The sequence below is a fragment of the Lissotriton helveticus genome, chromosome 2_2 (assembly GCF_964261635.1).
Source record: "Lissotriton helveticus chromosome 2_2, aLisHel1.1, whole genome shotgun sequence".
Taxonomy (NCBI): Eukaryota; Metazoa; Chordata; class Amphibia; order Caudata; family Salamandridae; genus Lissotriton; species Lissotriton helveticus.
Window position 1 is genome coordinate 121331519 of NC_136060.1, and position 17348 is coordinate 121348866.

Here is a 17348-nt window from a genome sequence, read left to right on the forward strand (position 1 = left end):
TGTTGCGCTCTTTTCATGTCTAGCACAAGCGCATGGAAATGATGGGCTCTTTTGTTTTCCTTACAGGTGATCACATTGAGCAGAAAATGTCGACTCCGTTTGTTAGGACGGAAGGTAGATGCCACAACAGAGTTCAGTCTGCAGGATCAGGTAGGTGATGTCAAGCCTTGGAAAAAACAAACAGGTCCTCGGGATTCTCTTCTCGGGAAGTCTGAAAGCCAAGCAGTTGGCACATGCAGGTGCACGGCTTTTATACAGGACGCTTGTCCTTGATGGTAGTCACTCACCAAGGTCATGTGAGTAGGGAGGGTTTTAAGTGGCTATAGGGAGGAGGCCAACATTATAAGGGCAATGGCTGTAGGAAGGAGGGCAACATTAAAAGGCCAATGGCAGTGTGAGTCCATGGAGTGCTGTACATCAGGAGTAGGAGTATGGGGAGGTGAGAAGGACAAGATAATGGGAAGAAGAGGGTGGACGGAATCTGGGTTGACAGGGACATAACCAGGGAGAATGAACAGCAGAGGCAGAGTGAGACATGACAGTTTGATGAATTTGCAAGAAAGTTGGCAGTTAAACCCAGCGCTGGGTTATCAAGTTTCATCCAGATCTGACAAGGGGCATATCCATCCCCATATACAACCATGCCTCTACCTTTACTCACCCATACATAAAATATCCTATATCAACACAGCCACCATATTTCTTCACACAATAACCATCACACATGTACATCCTCACACAGCCATTCACCCACAGTCATAGGGCAATACACCCACCATCAGACATCTGAAAAACCAACATCAAATAACTGAAAAAATGTTCATTTAAAGAAAAACCTCTGAAATCCACTTAAAAAAAAACAAAGTTAAAAGTATGTTATGGATCATGTAGTGTATTCACTTTACCTTTTCCATGGAAAAATTGGGATATTCAAAGAAGAAAAACACAGTTAAAGTGATGTTTTGGTTCAGTTGTAAAATCATAAAACTCATGACATTTTCCAGTTATGGTACTCTATGAGAACCAAATCTCATTCACCCTATATACACTACTTATGACCTCACAATTGACATCACGAATGATATGTTAAATTGCATCATTGAGGACATCACTGATGACATCACCAAACAACCATGCACGCATGATCATACAAACACATAGTCACCTTCTCACCCCATCAAAGTACACAATGATACAACAAATAACTCATGTGTTTACACCAACCTTACATGATCACACACCAACCATCAAGGGTCCACCCACCCAATCATATTGTCAATCAGACACCATAAAATAATTAAATTTGCTAATGTACACCTGAACACAACTAACATATGACAACACAAGCACTGCCAAATAACACATCCAGCATTATAAATAAGACCACAACTAATAGCTTCCTCTCACGCATCCAATATCCTGTATGACCACACAAGCTACAGGATACACTCAGACACCATCATGAGACAACCAAACACCCACCAACATATTTATCTATCTATCTATCTATCAGTCTATCTATCAGTCTATCTATCTATCTATCTATCTATCTATCTATCTATCTATCTATCTATCTATCTATCTATCTATCTATCTATCTATCTATCTATCTATCTATCTATCTATCCCCCAGATGCATCAAGAACCCATTTTGCTATTCCTTAATAGCTAAAAATAACAATTCGCTATTAAGGAATAGCAAAATGCAATGCTTGAAGAAATCACTAAAAAAATAGCGATTTCTTAAAATTCCTTAATTGCAAGTCGCAAATTGTGAGTCGCAATTAAGGAATACCTCCCCATTCATTCCTATGGGCCTTGAGACCCATAGGAATGAATGGGAAGACATTCTCAATTTGTGAATCACAATTAGCGAATCGCAAATTGAGAATGCGATTTCAAGGGTGCAGGGGTGTCCAAAGGACACCCTGTTGCACCCCTGTAATTGATCTGTGCACATATGTTGCGCACGCACATGCCCTTAGGGCATGTGCGCAACATGAAACTTTGAAAAATGCACTTTAGTGCATTTTTCAAAGTTTTTGCAAATTTTGCAAATTACCATGAAGTTCAAGTTCATGGTAATTTGCGAGCCCTATTAGCGAAATCGCTATTTTTTTAAACTTTAATGCATTGCATTTAAGCAATCTCAATTTGAGATTCCTCACATACAAGTAATCGCAATTTTGCGATTTCTTAATTTGCGAATTTTGCATTTGGGATGATGCATCCCAAATGCAAAAATACCAGTCGCAAAGGGGCAGATTCTGAGACTCTGCCCCTTTGCGAGCAGGTTCTAGCTTGATGCATCTGGGCCTATCTATCTATCTATGTATCTATCTATCTATCTATGTATCTATCTATCTATCTATCTATCTATCTATCTATCTATCTATCTATCTATCTATCTATCTATCTATCTATCTATCTATCTATTTATAGATAGAGAATGACCCTCAACACCCTTTTGATGATAATCTTATTGGAATGTTTATATCACTGTCCTCTCAGAATTTCTTGATTTTAATCAAGTAATGTGAACATTGTGAGGTAAAGTGCAAAATGTGGCCCTTTTGTTTTCTGGAATTTTCTCAGAGAATGCCCTTGAATGTCCCCAAAAGAAGTCAGACCTGCAAGCGTTGCTTGTTCTCTTGTCCAATATGAGGCAGGTAATCATGCCCACCACTTTAAAATTGCAACATAAACATAGTGCATAGTATGAATGTAAATAGCCCTTCCTCATTTAGGACCACATGTAGGTAAATTCATTTTACCGATTCTAAAATACCGACTCATACCGAATCGGTATTTATGAATCGGAAAATGAGATGTAGGTAGAAATTACCGATTCGGATTCACTCGGAATCTGAAATCGGTATATACCGAATCGGTATTCTCCGACTCGGTAAATTCCGAATCGGTAAAACCCATACATTCCAATGGGCCTCATGGCCCATAGGAATGAATGTGTTTTACCGAATCGGAATTTATCGGAAAATACGGTAAATACCGATTCGGAAATTTGAAACTGACAAACATGTGAGCCTGTGAACCAATCAGGAACACCAACCACACCCAAAACCAAAGGTACAGTGGAATCAACCAATCAGAAGCAAGCACCCCTCCCCAGTACCTGGGAGTGGCCACACCCATGCAGGTGCAGAAACCAACAGTCAGGAGAGCAGGAGGACAGACTGAGGAGCAGGCTTCCCTGAGCTTACCAGTACAGCACCATGGAGAGTCAGGATGGACAGAGGGATCCTGCAGAGCGCAGAAGAAAATTGAAATTCAGCCCTGAAGAACTGCAGGTGCTTGTTGCAGAGGTTGTCAAACATTACAGCAAGATTTTTGGGAAACAATCACTGCATGTTGCGGAGTCCATCAAGCGCACTACCTGGATTGACATTCAAGCAAAGGTAAATGCCATTGGTGTCACCCACCGTGAAATAGACGATTAAGAAAAAAGGTGGTATGGCCTTCGCATCATTACCAAAAAGAAACTAGCTGCCCACCGAAAAGAAGCTGCAGCAACAGGGGGAGGCAGAAACCGAGCACCTCGACTCACCGACATTGAGGAGCTGGTGGAATCCACCCTTGAGCCTGAATCCATCCATGGCATTGGGGATGCTGACAGCTCCGCAAGAGCTGCAAAGAAACAAGGTAAGATGCATGTACGTTGTCATGAACACATTTACCTATTCCCCTTCCACACTCTGTGTGCCTACATCATATTCCAGAACAGGTATTACTAATGCCCAGCAATGCATAATGGGAGACGTAGTCACAGGTAGATACCTCTATGCAGTCAGCATACCATACAGCAAGGAATGCGACATACTTTTAGCATAAGCAAATGAGGGACAGGCAAATATGTGATAGTGTGATTTAATCAAGAGACACAGGTGAACTACTCCACTGACACAATGTCCATGTCTGTCCACAGGAGAGTCTTCGCGCAGCACAGAAAAGGATAGGGAGAAGAGGAGAGATGAAGCTGGTCCCAGCACAGTGCAAGGAGGGAAGGACGCAGAGCAGGCAGCAAAGTCATCTGAGGAGACAACCACACCACAGCCTCAGTCTCCTCTTTTGTTTGGGAGTCAGGAGTCAGGAGCAGCTGCACAGTCCCCCACCCCGACAACTCCGTCCCCTGTGCTGGAAAGGGCAAGGCGGCTTGACGTGCCCCCTCCCCGCATACTGGAAACATCTGAGGAGGAAGAGGATGCGGGTGACATGGCCATCAATCCTCTAGAGTCAGCCAACGCTGAGCAGCAGCCCACTCCTAGAGCTGTGCAGGCCAGTGTCCGAGGACGAAGGTCACGGGAGGCAGCTGAAGGGCATCACGGTCAGGGGGTCTTCTGCGGTCTGGAGGCCACCATGGTCAAGGTCCAGCGCCTGCAGGCATAGGCAATGCTGGGTGTTCAGAGGCAGGCACGCAGCACCAACAACAAGCTGGATGACATAGGCAAGGGCATAGGAGACATTTCTGAGAGCATGCAGTCGCTGGCATCTGGCATTACAGACATGACACAGTGCATGACTGTCCTGTGCGACAAGTTGGACAGGGACCACTTGGAGAGGCGCAAGGCTCGTGTGGATGTGCGGCAGCAGACAAAAGCCTTAAACAGATTTGCCACTGCAACCTCCCTGCTGTGCAGACGGTCAGTGGCGATGCAGGATGCTATTTTTCAGTGCTGCACCAATCTATCTGTGGGGATGGCCAGAGTGACCTCTGCCATGGAGCTCATGCTCGCACAACAGACAGCCACCCGAGGCGACACATGTGTGGCTGACAGTGAGGAATCCACCAGCAGGAGTGGCACAAGCACTCCTGTCCCAGAAATACGCAGGAGCGGCAGGTGTCATTCAACAGAGACAGGCCACACCGAAAGCCATGACACACAGCCACATCAGTCCCACCCTGTAATCCGTGGACATAAACATTGACTATGCCCTCCACCCAAAGGACAGGTCACAGTGGTGTTAACTGTGACCACCCAGTCATGGACATTGCTATTTCGTCTGAGCATTGTGTGGTATCATTGCACTTGCGTAGTGAAAATAAAACTACGTACATCATAATCACAGACTGTCTGTGTCTCATTACTTACTCAGAAATATTGCTGTGTGATCTCTGCCCGTCTCAGTCTCCCATCTGTAGCTGGTGCTGCTACTGTAGCATGGGACTCTAATGGAGAAGTGCCTTAATAAACAAAATATTTGATTGAAATCCTTCTAATATTCTTCAGCATGGTATCCTATTGGTTCAGGCAGGGATTCTGCTTTTTTTTCTTCATTCAACATTAATCTTAATAACCAGTATATACAGCACAATGTTTTAAAAAGTTAACTAGCATGCTTTTGGCAGCTGATACCAAGCTAATTCCTTTAATGTCTCCATATTCTTCACTCCGTTTCTCTGCACTAGGATGAAATGTATGTGCCTAATGTCAACAACATTCTGTATAGTTCACTTCAAAAGGCAATCCTCTAACCTCTGCTGGCACTGTTCCAGGATGACACACAGGATATTGGAGGAGAAGACTCTGCCAGAGACCCTATTCTGTGAAAGGACTAGCTTTTTGCAGGTCTATTAAGTCATGTTGCTGTGGAAATTCCTGGTTCAGTCACTGTCCACCCGCCACTCTGTAGAGAATGTGCTTTAGGCGTAGGGACGCCTTTCCTTCTCCACACGGTGGGTCCCCACATTTCCCTTTAAGGTTTTGGTGAGATCTTCCTTTGTAGCATTATTCTCTGTGAGGGACCTCTTGCAGACAATGCATACTATGCCATAGACCTGCTTGACCTTCTCCTTTAAAGGGTTCTTCGGTGAGGTTGTTGAAGAAAGTAATATCTGTCCCAACCTCAGATGGCTGTTGCCTGGAAGTTATTGTAAGTCTTTCTAAAATCAATGTGGAGACAATATGGCTTCCTGTTTCCTGAGCTATAAAAGGAAGTGACTCTTTCTACTCTTTACCTCACAATGCTTTCAGTAGTTGTTCGTCTGGTTTCTTGCTCTTAGATTTCTTTCTGAACCTTTGCCTGTTTTAGTCCCTTATTCCTCTGCACTTCAGTAGTCTTCTACTCCCAATGTTAGCTTTTCTGTATCATTGTTCAAGACGGCGACTCCAGCTTCCATCCACCCAGCTTATCTCTAGCTCACCACTTGGTGTCTTCTGGGGTCAAGCCAACTGAGCATTCCAGATCCTTTGTGAATTGTTTTTGGAGGTTTTTGCCTATTGGTGTTGTTTTTTTTCCTTCTGAAAAGCACTCCCCGCTACGCGTTTTTCTTTTCCGTGTCAGTGGCTTTCTGGCTACTGGAATGTGTCACCCTTATCTCTGGCAGACTGCGTTTGAGAAGACTAATCCATTGAGGCCATGAAGTAGTGTAGGAAATCGAACAAGGTGTCAGAACAGTGTGCATTTATGACACCCAATATCCATTTTTTAGATAAATCAAACTCAAGCTTTAGCCCAAGAGGTTCTGCAACAGACACAGGACCTGATTCACAAAGGTAAACATATACATTTGTATAGAATTACACTTCTCCGTATTCACAAAAACTGCATTTTAATGGTATTTATACGCGTGCAGTGACTCTGCAGTCGGGATGCAGAACTCCACACAGAAAAAAGATAGCACAGGCCTATCTTTTTATGTATGGATATCTCCACCCCAACTACAGAGTCTCCCCACTCATAAATGTACTGTTAAAATGCTGATGTTCTTGTGGTTTTTACCAAGGTGGGTAATATGTCCTAATCTATATTACTCGTTTACACCAGGTAGTGGCTGAGACTACATGGGTAGAATGGATTTTGATGGCCTTATATTGTAGAAGTCTGAGAAATGAGTTAGTTCGCTCTCTCCGACCGGAGAGCTTCTCTGAACTTCTGATGAAGCCCTGCTATTTGAGCATCATCTGTTGGAATGCATATCTAAGAGCCAGAAGATGCAAATTGCTCCAGGAGAAAGAGGCTTTTGACAAACACCTTCTAAAATGGAAACTTCTACTGATGAACAATCTTCAAGTAAAAGGTCTATGCAGTTTGGCACCAATCATGACTCTCTTTCGGAGACTGAAAGATCACATTGTCATTGAAATGCTCTTTGCTTGTATTGCTGTTCCTCTGAAAATCTGATTTGAGCCTGTCCAATTTGTTTTCAAAGAACCCTCAAGAAAAGTCAGTTTTTGTACACCAGATTTCTTTTGTCAGAATTTCTGAGGATTCCATTTTCTCATTTTTTCTTCTGCCGTTCCAGGTTGGGTTGCCAGAAGAAAGTTGGATTAAAGTCTCAGCCCTTCTGGTTTGTAGAGCTAGTGGATTGTACTGGGATGAGAAATAGGCAAATTAAAACAGTATTCGATGAATCTCAAAGGAATCTCTTGAGTAGCTAACGAAAATTGGTGGAACAGCTCTAGTCTCTGGGACCAGTCAAAAATGACAATACCTTTCAAACTTATTTTTGGTTCCCACTACAAAACTGCCTGTTTGATACTATTGCTCCAGCTAGTCATACTGTAATCCTTGTAGTTTTGAGACTGATGCACCATAATCAGTACTACAAACTAGAACAACTTCTTGTCCTCCCAATTTTGTCAATGGATTTTTTTGTCTGAGGTCTATTGGACTCACAGATGCAATTCAGGAAGGACATCATGACCTGGCTTTTTGGATGAACTCAGCACTTAGTCTAATCCGCCTCGCCCCCCACCACCCCCACAGCGCCTTGAGACCCTCACGGGTGAGTAGGTGTGCTTTACAAACACTGATTGGTTAGCCTCCAAAGGAATTTGAGCCTGACAATCACTTTGATTCTTGAATGATAAATTCTCTCAAATGAATTATTTCCAGTGCCATCAATCATTTAATCTCGGTGAGAAACAGAAGGAATTAAGTTTGCATTCCCATGGGAATTCAATTGTGGTAAACTTATTGAACCAAGAGATACTGTTCCCTTTGGAAGAATCTATTCCCTCTCAGAATCAGAAAACAATGACCTTAGGCAGTATCTGCCAGAAAATCTGAGCAATGACTTTATAACACGATCTTCATATCCTGTTGGAGCTTCAATGTTGTTTGTGCCTGGGAAAACCAAAGTATTGAGACCAGGCATAGATTATAGGGGGTTTAACACAATTACTATCAAACATCAATAGCCCCTTCCTTTGAATAAAGATGTTTAGGAGTTTTTTGAGAGGGTATAAGACCTTCACAAAATTAGATCTACGAGAAGCATATAATCTTCTTTGTATTAAAGAAGCGGATGATTGGATACCAGCTCTCAGGGCCCCTTTGGCCAGTTTTGATTATCAAATGATGCATTTTGAATTTCATAATGTCCCAACAATTTTTCAGCTTTTAATGAGTCAAGTCGTTTCTGATATGTTGAATAAATGTGTTGTCCTCTGTTTGGATGATATTTTTGTTTATTTTAAACATTAAAAAAATGCATCAAGCCAGTCGAGTACGAAGCAGGCCTTGCGAAAATCAACTCTTTTTTGAAAGCCAGAGATATGTGAATGTGAATTTCATTTAGCTGAGGCTGAATGCTTCTGTTTCTGATTAAATAGTCAAGGTGTGTCTATGGATCTTCAAAAAGTGTCAGCAATTCTGGATTGGCAAATTTCTTCCAGCATTAAGGAGACTCTGTGCTTTCTTGGATTCACCAACTTCTAATCAGGAACATCAGCCTATCATTAAAATACAGAGATGCTGGGCCTAAACCCATGTTTTTTTTGCTCACCATGCCATTCCAGTTTGAACCCAGCCATATGCAAATCAGACTTGACCCTGTGCCTCAAGGGAACAGTCCAGCCCGAACTACCAAGCTAGGTCTTCCCTGAACTGGAAACAAGCATCCTAGGACCAGTTTCGGGGTTTCACCCCTCTTCAGCCAGGATAGCTTGATTCCAGTGGCATGGAGAGCACGGGACCCACGTCTGGGCATACCTGTCCCACTCAGGGTGACAAATGCAAAAGCAACAGTTGATGGACAGAATGCAAAACAATGTCATACATTTACCCCAGAACAGAGATCTGGGCCATCCCACTCGGGGTGATAAATGCAAAAACAACAGCTGATGGACAGAATGCAGAACAATGTCATACATTCACCCCAGTACAGAGATCTCGGCCTAAATCCATGTTTTTTTTTGCTCACCATGCCATTCCAGTTTGAACCCAGCCATATACAAATCAGCCTTGACCCTTTGCATTGTCAGCATTCCGTCCATCATTTGTTTGCTGTAGCAGCATTTTAAAATAGGTATGATCTTTTTATCTACTGTAATGATTTTGAAATTTAAAGATTATTATGCACCCAGGTAATACAAACGCTCACACCTACAGGCATTCTACACATCTACTGGCCCAGGCTTTATGCTTTTTTACTTTGCTTTTAGCCAAGCTGAACAGCAGATAGGCTGCTATTCAACAATGCTAAAAGATGTTAACATTAACCACGCCAATAGCTATTGGATTGCTGAGGCCTGTTAGCTTTGCCAATGCTTGTTCTACATTCGTATGGCGTTATTTTGTTGTGCTTTCACTTTATTACTGTTTAAATGCTGCATAAATACTTTACACATGCCTCTAGTTTTGTGCAAAGCCACTAGGGGGTTAAGCACAGGTTAATTTAGTGCCTTTTTATGGTTCACCCAAAGAAGGACTGTGGCTGTTGCTTGAGAAGGACTCGCACTCCCCACCCCCCTCAACCAACTTCTTCTGTAAATTATTTAAAAACAAGTACTTGACTTTACTCACGTACAATGTACACTTTTTTAGCTTCATGAACTACCTGGAGTTATGCATGCTCAAATTAAGACTTTTTTCCATAAGCAAATTATACTTACAAAAAACGATTTGTAAATCAAGTCTTTTGTTTTTACTACTAAAGTCAAAAGTAAAATCTCTATTTTGCATGTGCATTGCATTTCAGGCTTGAGTGAAGCTGGTACCTTTGCACATGTCCGTGCATGATGCGCTCTGGGCTATAGGTGAACAATTTTTAAAGACACGCGGCCAGACCAATGCTTGCATTGCAGTCCAGTCAAAGAAGATGCTCAGGAAGCCAAACGGCAAAAAAGATACTTCCGACAAGAGGCAGCATAGTGCAGGAGTGCAGCAGGACCCAGAACTTTGGCAACCATCACTAGTTAAAACAAATTATTAACCCTGCAAGGCTTCTCTCATTAGCGATAATGTGTAACAAAGGGAAAGCCAAAAACACGCAGAGACAGGCGCAAGGTAATCGAAAGTGGATCTATCGCTTTCTGGCAGCAACAGAGAGTAGGAAGTGCCAAGTAAAGGAGCTAGAATTATGAGATTGCTGGACTCCTATTGGATAGAGATGATTGAACATCTGGAATGGGGAAGCCTAACAGCTGTGATTTTTGTAGTTTTTCCATCACAATGGAATGCTTATTTCCATTGTATAAGTCACGGTTTCTTTCTGAAGAGAGTAAAAATAATTTTGCCAAATCGTCTCGCCTTTTAATCTTTGCCAGCTGTACGGTGGGAAGACAGTGATGACAAAATAAGTGTTTAGTAAGTGCTTATTTATGGAATGTCAGACGGATATCAGAGAGCGGTTCTGTGTAATTCATCTTGTGATTTACATGAGTAAATAACCCAGCAAATCATGACATGAATTATAATCATGCTGCAAAACGGACTGTGCTTTAAAATTATGCTCTTAATGGAACCCTACACCACAGCAAGAAAACAGGAGCTGCCTGCTTCAAAATGTTCGTTTCTCACGTGTACAATTCTGAAAATCTGAATCAGAGTTTAAACCACTAAAGAATCTGTGCTTTGAAAACCATACTTTACCGATGTCACAATATATTGAAACGTACGTTAAGTTCCATAGAAAAGTTAATAGTAAAACAATCAAAATGTTTCGAATGATTTTGACAGGAACAGTACTTTTAGTTAGAAGTATTGGTAATTTTTAATGCATGGGGTCAGACAGATGGCTTAGATTTTATGTCGTAGGCAATGGTCCACAACCTTTTAACTTCAGTGGACCCCGTATAATCATTACTGGAATCCAGTGACACCTGTCGAATCATTATTAGAATCCAGAGACCCCCACTGAGTCATTACTGGATGCTGGGGACCCCGGCTTGAGCAATTTTGACCATTTGAGCCTCAAAACAATACACATAAATACAGAAACAAGCATTAATCAAACAAATATACAAATAATTAAGTGATTATTTAATTTACAAACAAATATGAAAAAACTCAATTTAAATTTTAATGGGAAGGTTCTGTCTTTTGTAGATTCAATTGAGGCAGTCCATTGTCCATACTATATTCTTGAGGTATCTCTATTGTGATATGTCTGTCTGTTGGAAGGTAATGATGTCAGGATTCTGAGATTGTGGGTGACTATGTTTAGGGGGTTGTGAGTTGGACTGAAATGGTGACTGATAATTATTTTTGTTACCAGGGCTAACAATATGACCCCTGTCACAAAATGGGTCGAAACCGGCCCTAGAAAACAGCTCAGCCGCACTTTCCCCTCTCCCCTATGGGGGACTGGACAATCAGTTTGCAAGGGCCAGTTTGGGTTCCCAGTCCAGCCGTGTGTACTAAAAATACTTGAATAAATCCAAGGATATTTCTCTATTTTTTAAAAATATATATTTTCATTGCAGCTTTTTTAACTTCCAGAATCACAGTGAAATCATGGCAGCAGCTATACATCACAGGAGCATATAACAATAATATATATACTTTGTGTTGTAAGATATGGCATATTTGCAATGTCACCCATGCATCAATGAGAGGCATCACTGGATCCTGGCAAATACTATGTTACCATAATATTTATTTATTTATTTAGAAGTTTTCTATAGCGCTAACAAGACCCGAAGGTATCAGAGCGCTTTACAGTAGAGGGAATGAAAAAGAGAACAACATGACACAAACCCAATAAAAGCAATCAGCGAAAGACAATTTGGAATGAAGAAAAGTTCGGACAGCAGGGCTTCTTGGTACAGGATTCAACGTTACCGCATGGATTCTGAGATGTTTGCAGCTCCAAGTTACCCACAACCAAGGGAGCGGATAAGGCACAAGGATTTGAGTTGGCTCTTGAATTCTGCATAGGACGGTATCGTTCTGATGTGTGGGGGGATGGCGTTCCATATTTTGGGGGCATTTCCTGAGAAAGAGCAGTCCGCAGTTCTCTTCTTTCTGGTTTTCGGTAGGATGAGCAGCAGGGAGTTAGAGCTTCTCAAATTTCTGGCTTGGCCTGCTTTTTTGAGTTTGTTTGCCAGGTATTCCGGTTTGCCGGTGTGGAGGGCCTTGTGGGTTAGGCAGGCCGTTCTGAAGGTACTTCGCATTTCCGCAGGGAGCCATTCGAGTTCTTTGAGTGCCGGGGAGATGTGGTCAGATTTTTTGCAGTCTGTGATCATTCTCGCTGCCGCGTGAAGTGTTGTTTTTAGTGGTGCCAGGTGCGATTTGGGGATGCCTGTTAGGATAGAGTTCCCATAATCCAATCTTGATAGAACTAGAGATTGCGTGGCTAGTTTGAGGTCCTTGTTAGGAATGTAAGGTTTAATTTTGTTCAGAAGTCTGAGGTTGAAAAATGCGCTTTTCGCCGAATTCTTAATGTGGTTTGTCAGGGTTAGTTTGGGGTCTAGGGTGAAGCCCAGGGATTTAACGGAGTCGGCTAGCGTGAGGTTACCTTTGAGAGCATCGATCGACTTTAGCCACTCGGTGATTTGAGGGTTATCTTCTTTGTTTGAGATGAGGAGTGTTTCTGTCTTGTCGGGGTTGAGTTTCAGGTGATTCTTTGTCAGCCAGTCTTGAACTTCATTTAGGACATTGTTGAGTCTGTGGATGTCTTTAAGAGAGGAGGTTTCCAGGTAAATCTGCGTGTCATCCGCGTAGAGGTGGAAGTGGATGTTGGCGTTCCTAAGTAACTTGGCGAGCGGTTCCATGTAGATGTTAAAGAGCTGGGGAGAGAGCACTGATCCTCGAGGGACACCCTTGTTGACTTGCTGGGTATCGGAGGTGAAGTTCTTAATTTTTATTAATTGCGAACGGTTATGTAAAATGGAGGAAAACCTCTTGAGAACTACCTTGCCCAGGCCGGCTCTTTCTTGAAGAGTCATGATGAAGAGCTTGTGGTCCACCGTGTCGAACGCTGCGGAGAGATCAAGGAGTATGAGGAGGCAGCACTTGTCCGCGTCAAGAGATCCATGGATGTCGTCTATGATGTTCAGCATCGCGGTTTCTGTGCTGCGGCCTTGTCTGAAGCCGGATTGGAGGGGGTCCAGGAGATTGATGTTGTCCAGATGTTGCGTCAGTTGCAGGAGTACACAGCGTTCAAGTGTTTTCGAGAGCAAAGGGAGGTTGGATATCGGTCTGAAATTGTTCAAGTCAGTTGAGTCGAGCCCGGGTTTTTTCAGCAGAGGAGTGACTTGCCCCATTTTTAGACAATCGGGGACCACTCCGCTTTGTAAGGAGCTGTTTATGATTCTTCCCCAGATGGGCGCTAAGGTAAGCTTTATTTTTTTGATTAAAGATGGCTGAATGGGGTCTGAAATGTGTGCTGATGGTTTGGAGGTCGAGATCAGCGAGATTATCTCAGCTTCCTGGAGGGGGCGAAAGCTTAGCCAGGGGGAGGGAAAGGAGTCGGATGGGAGTGCCAATGGGGTGGCCGAGTTGCTCTTCTGGAGGTGTGGGTTGTTGATGTCTAGAGATAGTTCGATTTTTAAGACTTTATCATTGAAGAAGTTGGCGAAGTTATCACAGAGTTCTTTGGATGCCTGTAGGGTTGAAGGCAGGGGCTTTGTTGTTTGTTGTCTGATTATGTTGTAGAGTTCTTTGGGTCTGTTTTTGGATTTGACCAATGCCTCGCGGAAGAAGCTGGATTTCTTGTTTTTTATATGGTTGTTGTACTTCCTGCGGGCTGATTTTAGTTGGAGGCGGAGAATGGCGGTTGGGTTGTTTCTCCACTTTCTTTCTTTGGCTCTCAAGTTTCTTCTTTCTGCGTTGAGGTCCGCAGTGAACCAGGTTCTGGATGTAGTGGCTCGGCTTCTTTTGAGCTTTAGAGGAGCTAGATTGTCAAGTATGGAGACTAACCCCGAGTTATAGTGGTCGACGAGGTCGTTGGTCGAGAGGTGCAGTGTGTTATTTGGAAGAAGTGCACTTAGTTGACCTTCCAGGATATCTTGGGGTACTTGGGAGAGGTTTCTCGACCATTTAGGGGGGTCTTGTGGAGGTTTAAGCGAGATGATGGGGTGATTGATGTGAAATAAGATCATGTGGTGATCTGACCAGTCAACTGGTAGCATGTGGTTGACCGTGATAGAATTCTTTTGGGCAATGATGGCATCCTTTGTAGTGAGTCTCCTCAGTACAGTGTTGGGTGAGGTTGTTATCATCAAGGAGGCTAGATAGCGATCTGATTAGAGGGTTATGGGTCTCGTTCCATCGGATGTTCAGATCGCCAAGAATTAAGTTTTTGGAATCGCCAAGTGCGTCTTGTGCAATCAGGTTTGATAGTTGTTCTCCAAACTCATTATTTCTGCCCGGGGGGTGATAGAGTAGGTTGCACAGTAGAGAGTTGTTGTCTTTTGTCTTGATGACGGTGGATAGACATTCAAAGGAGTCGTACTCGAAGGAGGAGGTTTCTGTGATGCTCCAGCTGTCCTTGTGGATGATAGCGACCCCACCTCCTCGTTGTTTAATCCTATCTTTGGAGATGAGGGAGAAACCGGGTGGAACCAGCATGTCTAGGCAGGGAGGGGATGTCTTATTAAGCCAAGTCTCCGTGAGGAACGCAACGTCAATGTCATGTGTGAGGATGGCTTCGGCTAAGTCCGTTGCATGTAGTGAGGCCGATCTGCAATTGATTAGGAGGCAGTTGGTGAATTTCTCCTGATTGCTGGTGGTTCCATCTTTAGTCTCTCTAGGTATGGCGGTGAGGACTGGTAATCTCTGTGGTTTGACGATGGGTAGGTCTTTCCGGTGACCTGTGATAACTTGGATTTTGGATTTAGGTGACATATCATAACAAGAAACAGAACCCCTATCCCCCACCCTCCGGGTTGTCCAATAAGTATCCTTCCCACACTAGGTGTCCTATGTCTGATTACTTCTTATGAATGCTATGTATCTGCTTCATCTTAGATCTCCGGGTGGCTCCCCACTGCTCCCTCCGCCCTTTGTGATGTGGGAATCCTTCTAGCAGGGGTATCTAAAATCATGTCATTCCAAGCCCTTGTATCATCTTCTAGCTTTCCATCTCTCCTAACTTTTTTCATTCAGAGTAACATAGAGTGACCGTCCTGCTTAGCTCAGAAGCGGTCGCTCCCCACGCTGCTCCCTGCTGATAGAATTGGTATCGTAGTGCTTCTGCCAGACTAATCATTGCCTTTATTCGAATTGCGCACTGCTCGCTCTGCTCACTGTAATTAATTATTGTGCCTGATGATATCGACATCGTAGCGCTATAGTGATAGAGTGCTCTGCATTAATTTTACCACTGTGCACTGCTCGCTTTGCCTGCTTCAAACTATCTGTGCCTGATTGTACCGGTGCCACTGCCCATTTAATAGCGAATCCAGGTTGTGCCCCAATCTCGTCCTGTTTCTCCTTTGGGCTTGCTGCCATTTTGTTGTTTGTTGTTGTGCCTCCCAGCCCGGCTCTCCACCCCGCTCCCGCCTCCCAGCTGCTCCTCCCTCCCACTAAAGTTAAGGCTCGACCCGATAGTTCTAACGCTGTGACCGTCCTGCCTAGCTCAGAAGTGGTCGCTCCCCACGCTGCTCCCTGCTGATAGAATTGGTATCGTAGCGCTTCTGCCAGACTAATCATTGCCTTTATTCGAATTGCGCACTGCTCGCTCTGCTCACTGTAATTAATTATTGTGCCTGATGATATCGACATCGTAGCGCTATAGTGATAGAGTGCTCTGCATTAATTTTACAACTATGCACTGCTCGCTTTGCCTGCTTCAAACTATCTGTGCCTGATTGTACCGGTGCCACTGCCCATTTAATAGCGAATCCAGGTTGTGCCCCAATCTCGTCCTGTTTCTCTTTTGGGCTTGCTGCCATTTTGTTGTTTGTTGTTGTGCCTCCCAGCCCGGCTCTCTACCCCGCTCCCGCCTCCCAGCTGCTCCTCCCTCCCACTAAAGTTGAGGCTCGACCCGATAGTTCTAACGCTGTGACCGTCCTGCCTAGCTCAGAAGCGGTCGCTCCCCACGCTGCTCCCCGCTGATAGAATTGGTATCCTAGCGCTTCTGCCAGACTAATCATTGCCTTTATTCGAATTGCGCACTGCTCGCTCTGCTCACTGTAATTAATTATTGTGCCTGATGATATCGACATTGTAGCGCTATAGTGATAGAGTGCTCTGCATTAATTTTACAACTGTGCACTGCTCGCTTTGCCTGCTTCAAACTATCTGTGCCTGATTGTACCGGTGCCACTGCCCATTTAATAGCGAATCCAGGTTGTGCCCCAATCTCGTCCTGTTTCTCTTTTGGGCTTGCTGCCATTTTGTTGTTTGTTGTTGTGCCTCCCAGCCCGGCTCTCCACCCCGCTCCCGCCTCCCAGCTGCTCCTCCCTCCCACTAAAGTTAAGGCTCGACCCGATAGTTCTTTTTTTTTTTTTTTCAGTGTGTGGGCCGGTTTTCTTGTTTGCTGTTTGTGGACTGTTGTAAAGTCTGCTGGTCAGACATTTTTGTGTTGGTTTCCCTGATATTAAACGAAACATTGTCTGCAGCAAGTGCAAATCCATGCAGACTTCCATGCCTTGCAGAATACTTATATTTTGGTGCATAGGCCCATTTTCTGTCCCAGTTTCACCTTGCATATCTCCAGAGTATAGAGGTGAATCTGGTTTAGTTGTTGCTTTTTTTTTTTTTATTAAGATTTTTCCCCTATATGTACATGTACAGAGCACTTATTTCTATACAAACAGATAAACAAGTCGACAAATCATTCTCAATTACTACAAGCTGATACAATACATATACCTACATTACGCTATTAAATCAAAATCAAAAACCAAGAAGAATTTTTCCCCAAAATATGTCTAGCATTACACAAACAGAAAAAAAACAAAGTGTAAGAGAGGAGGAACCTGATCCGCTCAGTTACCACATACTTTAACCGAAAACTCCTTCCTTCCATAATGTAATAGGCTCCCAAATCTGGTTTCCGAGTTTTTTCCCTTTTTCCCCCTTCTAGCATATATTGCAGTTTCTAGGTTATATATTGATAATAATTTACCCAGCCATTGTGTGTAAGTTGGTGGCAAAGGTTCCAACCATGCCGTGGCTATAATTATTCTCAAAACTGCCATAGCAACAAAAATAAACTT